The sequence below is a fragment of the Magnolia sinica genome, chromosome 18, assembly GCF_029962835.1.
Source record: "Magnolia sinica isolate HGM2019 chromosome 18, MsV1, whole genome shotgun sequence".
In the NCBI taxonomy this organism is placed as follows: Eukaryota; Viridiplantae; Streptophyta; class Magnoliopsida; order Magnoliales; family Magnoliaceae; genus Magnolia; species Magnolia sinica.
The window spans coordinates 54,105,908-54,113,724 of NC_080590.1; the positions used below are offsets into that span (position 1 = coordinate 54,105,908).

The following is a 7,817-nucleotide window of genomic DNA, read 5'->3' on the forward strand; positions in this document are numbered from 1 at the left end:
CGAGTCACGACGTTGGAACCACAGGGACGGCGTGGTCGCTAGGGTATAAGTTTCAGGTCGAGCTGACTCTAGAATATAGGATACAACTCAGGATTCCGCGCAATTGCTGTCCAAGCGTCGCGGGTCGTCGGAATTCGATCAGGAAGACTACAGAAGCCTAGAAACAGTACAGGCTAGGTTATGGGTCTTAAAGTCAAGTTCAAAGTATTAATCCATCAATTAGAACAATTTCAAACATTGAGTTCCATGTGTGCAGAGTGCAACCTCGACTTATCACAATTAATGGTCCAATCGTCAATTCTCATGATAACATTGATAATCAAAAAGAGCATTCCAGATAACCCAACCTAAATCAAAACTTGCCTTACAATTCAGCCTTTTTATTCTTTCAACTTTTTATTTTTTCATTGATGGCTTCACGCTATGTCAACCTTTTTAAAGATCTTTAATAGGTAGTCGTTTTCGATGACACTTGTTTTTTAGCTGATTATTCTTTTTTTATATGCTCATTGAACATGATGGACAAGTTCTCCAGGTTGGTTCCTTCCATGCTTAGTGATTACCAAGTTAACAATTCAATATCGAACTGAAACCTTAATGTGTAAGCTAGATGTGACATGTGATAATCATGACTCAATCAATGTTTAAAACTTCTAATCATGGATTAATAATTCAAACTTAACTGTGAAATCTAACAGGTAACTGAATCTAAGAGTCATAAATTGCCAACATTAAGTATCTTATACTTCTATATCAAGAATATCCTTCAAAATCACTCGAATTCACAAAATTTTCAGAAAAAATTAAAAAAATTTCACAATTTTTGCTCAAGACTAAGAAAACACTGATTAGGTGACCTAATCTCCCATCCCCAACCTAAAATCTACATTGTCCTTAATGTAAAAGATATAAGCATGTAATGCACATGAGACAACAAAAGTAGAGGAGAAATGATGGAAAGGTAGTACCTAAGGAAGAAATCAAGAGGCTTTTCCAAAAGGATCGCAGCGTGAGAATGGGTCAGCACAAGAGTTAAACCAACACAAAGTAAACTATCCTAGAACAAATAGAAAGCAAACTGTCCTAACAGCATAAAGCCAACTATCCTAGAATGGCATAAAGTAAACTACCCTAGTCCTATGAAAGCAGTAAACCTATATATACCTCCATCAGTAGGAGATCAATCCTGGTACACATGATCAGTCAGAGGTATGGACATGTCCTCTGAATCAAATTTCTCAACAAATGGCTTTAATCGATATCCATTTACTTTCAACTCATTGTCATTATTTGGATTCCGAATCTAGACAGCCCCATGAGGATAAACATTGATAACAGTGAAAGGGTCAATCCCACGAGATCGCAGTTTGCCTGGAAAGAGATGTAACCGAGAATTATACAAAAGGACCTTTTGACCTGGTGTGAATGACTTTCAAAGAACGTGTTGGTCATGAAACACCTTCATCCTGTCTTTGTAATTTCTTAAGTTCTCGTACGCATCATTCCCGATCTCTTTGAGTTCATTCAACTGAAGTTTACGTAGTGAGCTAGCATTGTCCAAATTCAAATTCAGATTTTTGATTGCCCAGTAGGCATTATGTTCCAACTCCATAGGTAAGTGGCGAGCTTTCCCATAGACAAGTTTGAAGGGAGACATTCTAATAGGGGTCTTAAATGCGATACGATAACCCCATAAGGCATCAGTCAATCGGATTGACCAATCCTTATGGTCAGGATTAACCATCTTTTTCAAAATATGTTTAATTTTTCTATTAGAAATCTCAACTTGCCCATTTGTTTGTGGGTAGTACAGGGTGCTCACTTTATGAGAGATGCCATATTTCTTCATTAAATTCGTGAATGGCCTATTACAAAATGTGAGCCCTCATCACTAATGATGGCTCGAGGCGTGTCAAACCGGGAAAGGATGTTCTCTTTAAGAATTTAATGATCATTTGATGGTCATTGTTCCGGTATGGAATTGCTTCGACCCATTTAGTGACATAGTCTACAGCTAGCAAAATATATAAATTCCCAAAGGATTGGGGGAATGGTCCCATGAAATCGATGCCCCAACAATCAAATGCTTCAATGATCAGAATGGGGTTAAGAGGCATCATATTTCGATGGGACAATGCTCCCAATTTCTAACAACGCTCACAAGCCTTGCAAAACTCATGAGTGTCCTTGAACATAGTGGCCAGGGAAAAACCACACTGCAGAATCTTGGCCATGGTCTTTTTATCAGAAAAGTGACCACCACAAGCTGAAAGTGACAGAAGGAGATGACACTTTGATGTTCATTGTCTGGCACACATCTCTTCAAGATTTGGTCTGGACAATATTTAAACAAATACAGATCATCCCAAAAGAATTTGTGCACCTCGGTGAAAAATTTCTTCTTATCTTATGCACTCCAATGTGTCGGTGTAAAACCTATGGCAAGATCATTAACAATATCAGCAAACCAAGGTGAATGGGCGACTTCGAACAATTGTTCCTTAGGGAACATGTCATTGATATGTGTCATCTCAAGGGAATTAGGGAGATCAAGGCGAGAAAGATGATCAGCCATTACGTTCTCTACTCCCTTGTTATCTTTTCTTTCCAAATCAAATTTTTGGAGTAGGAGGATCCATCTAATCAGGCGGGGCTTAGTATCATTCTTAAAGAGAAGATACTTAAGCGCCGCATGATCTGTGTAAATAACGATCTTAGATCCGATCAAGTAGGACCTAAATTTGTCCAAAACGAACACTACGGCTAATAGTTCCTTTTTTGTAGTCGAGTAATTCACTTGGGTAGGATTTAGAGTTCTACTTGCATAATGAATAACATAGAGCTTCTTTTTCTTTTCTCTGGCCTAAAATCGCCCCAAGAGCATAGTCTGATGCGTCACACATAAGTTCAAAAGGAAGGCTCCAATTGGGTGGCTGCATGATAGGTGCAGTGGTTAATATGCCCTTAAGATTAGTGAAAGCTTCCTAACATTGCTCAATCTACTTGAATGGTGCATCCTTTTGAAGTAGATTACACAAAGGATGAGAGAGATGACTAAAGTCCTTTATGAATCTCCTATAAAAGTTGACGTGTCCAAAGAATGATCGCACGTCTCGTATGTTCTTGGGTAGAGGTAGGTTAGAGATGAGATCAATTTTTACCTTAATTCCTTTAGACGAGATGATATGTCCAAGGACAATTTCCTTACGAACCATGAATGACACTTCTCCCAATTGAGTACTAAATTCTTTTCTTCACATCTTTTCACCACACATTTAAGATTCTCTAAGCAATCGCTGAAAGACGGACCAAAGACAGAGAAGTCGTCCATGAAAACCTTTAGATATTGTCCCACCATGTTAGAAAAAAATACTCATCATGCATCGCTGAAAAGTGGTGGGGGCATTACGTAGCCCAAATGGCATCCTTCGGTAAGCAAAGGTGTTGTAAGGACATGTAAATGTAGTCTTTTCCTAGTCTTTAGTGGCTATCTCTATCTGGTTGTAGCTCGAATACCCATCAAGAAAACAATAATATGAATGACCAACTAGCCTTTCCAGAATTTGATCAATGAAAGGCAAAGGAAAGTGGTCCTTCCTTGTGACAGTATTCAACTTTTTGTAGTCAATGCACATTCTCCAACTAGTAGTAACTCTAGTTGGCACGAGTTCATTATTGGCATTGGCTACGATGGTGATTCCAGACTTCTTAGGAACCACCTGAGTTGGACTCACCCATTGACTATCGGATATAGGGTATATGATACCCACATCCAATAGTTTAAAAACCTCGACCTTAACCACTTCCTTCATGTTTGGATTTAGTCTACATTGTGATTGCCGAGAGGTCTTCGCATTATCCTCGAGATAAATGCGGTGAGTACAAACTAAAGGATCAATTCCCTTGAGGTCTGCAATCGTTCATCCAAGGGCTCCCTTGTACTCAATGAGAGTAGATATGAGCATACTCTCCTGTTCTTGCTCAAGGTGGAAAGAAATCACCACCAGTTATGTCTCATCTTGACCTAAATAGACTTATTTCAAATCAGAGGAAAAAGGTTTTAGGTCAAGCTTTGGTGCATTGAGGTTAGACCGCAGAGGCACTACATCAGTTTGGGGTAACTCTTCAAATTGGGGCCTCCACCGGTTAACTTCAAGTACCGGCACAACATCAAGCATGGCACCCGTCTCCCTAATTATGTCATCATCAAAATCATGAGAGTGAACCAGGCACGTCTCTAGAGGATCAGAGGATAAGGTTAAAGGTGTTCTATCTTCCACGAAAGAGTCAATCATGTTAATGTCGTGGAAATCGTCATCATCCTCTAACCGTCTGCCTATATTAAAAAAGATATTCAACTCCAATGTCATATTTCTGAAAGACATACTCATGACTTCATTCCTACAATTAATGATTGCATTTGAAGTGCAAGGAATGGGCGACCAAGAATTATAGGAATCTGAGTGCTCATGTTACTGATAGGTTCCGTATCCAAGACGATAAAATCTACCGGGTAGTAGAATCTGTCAGCCTGGACCAACACATTCTCAATTATCCCTCTTGGTACATGAATTAAGCAATCAGCAAGTTATAATGCGGTTAGGGTGGGTTTTAATTCACCCAAACCTAACTGTTTGTAGACCTAGTAAGGAATCAGATTTATGTTTGCTCCTAAATCAACAAGTGCGTGCTCAATGCGGTAATTACCAATTACAGAAGTGATGGTTGGACCATCGGGATCTTTGAATTTCTGTGGCACATCTTGCTTTAGGATGGCACTCACTTTTTCAATTAAAAAGATTTTCTTTTAAATATTTTGTCGTTTTTTGGTCGTACACAAGTCTTTCAGAAATTTGGCATATGAAGAAGGTATTTGTTTTACAACATCAAGTGGAGGAATATTGACCTTTACTTATTTCAACACCTCTAGAATATCCTGAGAGTTAGAGAGAGGTTTTGGTGCAACTAACTGTTGGGGGAATGGGGCAACCGGCTTGCCTTGAAGTTCCTGTTCTAATTCTTATGGAGCAATGCTAGGTCTATCATTGTTATCCTCTTCCGGATCATTGGGCTTTTCAACCCTAACTGGAATGGTTTTGTCAATGGTCTTCCCACTCCTAAGAGTGGTGATAGATTTAGCTTGCTCCATCTGATTTGAAGAGCTTGAATCACTTATCTTGTATTGCAGTTTATGATTGGGAAGAGGTTGAGCAGGAAACATCCCTCTTTTTATAACCGTAACACGTGAATCCATCTTTTGTATGTATTTCATAAATTCTCGCATTGCTTGAGTAAGCTGTTGAGTTTGTGTGAAATTTTGAACCAGTTCTTCTTAAGGTTTCACTTGATTTAGAATTTGATTAAAGAAACCTTGAGGGGTAGCAGTTTGTCCATTCCTCCAACTGAAGTTTGGATAATTTCTCTAACTAGGATTGTATGTATTGGGGGTAGGTCCATTGAAAGGTCTTTGGTAATTGTCCACAGTATTAGATTCCTCATTCAGCACCTCTCGAAAAGCAGGTATTGTTGGACACTTCTCAGTTGTGTGAACATTGCAATCACAAATACTACAAATAGTTTCCTTAACCTTATCCTTCTTTAGTTCCATAGCCTCGAATTTCCTTATGAGATTAGTCACTTTAGCATTGATATCATCATCCTCTTTCAGAAGGTATAATCCTCACATTTCCTTTAATTGAGTGGGCTTAGAAGTGGTGCTTGATTTTGGGTAAGTGTCCCATGATTGTGCATTTTCAGCAAGTCTATCCAAGTAATCCCACACATCATCGATATTTTTATTCATGAATTCTCCATTGTACATTGTCTTAACCAATTGGCGCATGGAAGATGTCAGTCCATCATAGAAAAGTGTGTAATGTGCTACATTTCAAAACCGTGTTGTAGGCATGAACTGACAAGAACCTTGAACCACTCCCAACATTGGAAGAATGTTTCATCCTCCTTTTGGGTGAAGTTCATGATTGATTTTCTAAGGGTGTTCATTTTATGATGTGGAAAAAATTTCTTTATGAACTTCCTTATCATATCATTCCATGTGCCAATAGATCTAGGACATAATGAATGCAACCATGTCTTAGCTTTCTCTTTCAAAGAAAAGGGAAAGAGTTTTAGCCTGATGTGCCCTCAGACACATTTAGAAAATATAAAGTGGTTATGTTCTCATCAAATTCTTTCAAGTGTAAATAAAAACTTTCATATTCAAGTCTATGGAATTTTGGAAGGAGTTGGATCACCCCTGGCTTAATATCCATGTGCCCTGTATTTTCTAGAAAAACCATGCATGAGGGCGTGCTCACCCCCACCGATTGTAAATAATCTCACAAAATATGAAGTGGGGGTGCTTGATGTAAGTGCTATAGTTTATATCCCTGTCTGTTGTCAAATTTGTGGTGCCAAAATCACTGTTATATATAACTTGCATAAGTGAAGCTCTCTCAAGGATCAACATTCATAAACAAGCAAAGCTCACAAGACAAGACTCAAGTTGCAAGACTTCAAGAAGAGTACAAGGCAGTTTATAAAGAACTCAAGACCCTTTCAAGATTGATCTACATCAAGATTTCAAGATTGATCTACATTAAGACTTCAAGGCTCATACTTCAAGGTCACTAGTTCCTAATGTTTCAATGTCCTTACTTCATGGTTGAGGTTTGACTGACCATAGGTTGACCTTAGAAGTAGGTCATTTTGGATACATAAATTGAATGTTTATTTTACATGAGTTTGGTCTGTTCTTCGACTAGCCTAGGCCTTCTTCGACTAGTCTTAGAGTTGCTTCGACCAGTCTAAGAAATTCCTCGATCAGTCGTGACTTTGTTACAAATTTCAGATAAAATCTGTTAGGCTTCGACTAGTCCAGGAATCTATTCGACCAGTCGTAGGAACAGTGTCGACTGCATCTTCGACCAGTCAAAAAACTTCGACTCAAAATCCAGCGAGGTTTTTAGGTTCTTCGACCAGTCGAAGGAAACCTTCGACCAGTCGTAGGTGACCTATGACTAGTCGTAGAACGGTCAAAGCTTATCGCGCCTGATTTTTCAAATATCTGTTATTGCTTCGACTAGTCGAAGAGCTCCCTAGACCAGTCGAAGACGCGAACTGCTCACCTATAAATAGTGCACGAATCTCAGAAGAAATCATCGAATTAATTAATCCATTCAAGCCAATCTTCGTCGAACTTCTGAGAGATAATTCTGTGCTCCATCTAAGCTAAGTGTGCTTATTTAATATTCTCTTTCCTTAGCTTTATTTAATTGATTTTATTTCTGCTATTCCAATCTAATTTGATAAGAGGAATTGTTATTCCCTTTCTTTGGAATCAAAATCAATTAAGGCAAGCCCTATTTGGTTTAATTTAAAATCTATTAGAATTAGAACCATTGAAATCGAGTACTGGACATTGAACTTGGACATTCAATCATCTACTTTGATTTGGTTCTACCGGGCTGCTACAACGAAGGAGATAATCAGGTATTTTACATTTAATTGTAAATTCCTTTCTGTTTTGGTTTCTTTCAAGATTTGCCCGAAAAATCTTATTGTATTGGTTATCTGAGGAGAGCCAGGAAAACTCAGAAGTAGGGTTTTTTTTTAATTGTGTAAGCCCACAGACAAAGACACAATTGTAAAGGTTTTGGGTGAACCTAGGAAAACCTATTTTGTTAGTGAACGCTAATATCCCCTGTGTGAGGATATTAGGAGTGGAGTAGCATTTTGTGTGGCTATTGTTTAACAGTTGGTGAACACATAGGTGAACCACTATAATCCCTTATGTTGTGGTTGAATGATTTATACTT

General features: G+C 38.5%; 1 non-coding gene across 1 annotated transcript; it reads left to right on the plus strand.

Moving 5' to 3' along the window:
- Window positions 1-5,890: 5,890 nt before the first annotated feature.
- LOC131234203 (small nucleolar RNA R71) lies at window positions 5,891-5,997 on the plus strand. The gene has a single exon (XR_009165610.1). It is a non-coding gene; the product is annotated as a small nucleolar RNA R71 (small nucleolar RNA).
- The last annotated feature ends 1,820 nt before the right edge of the window (window positions 5,998-7,817 follow it).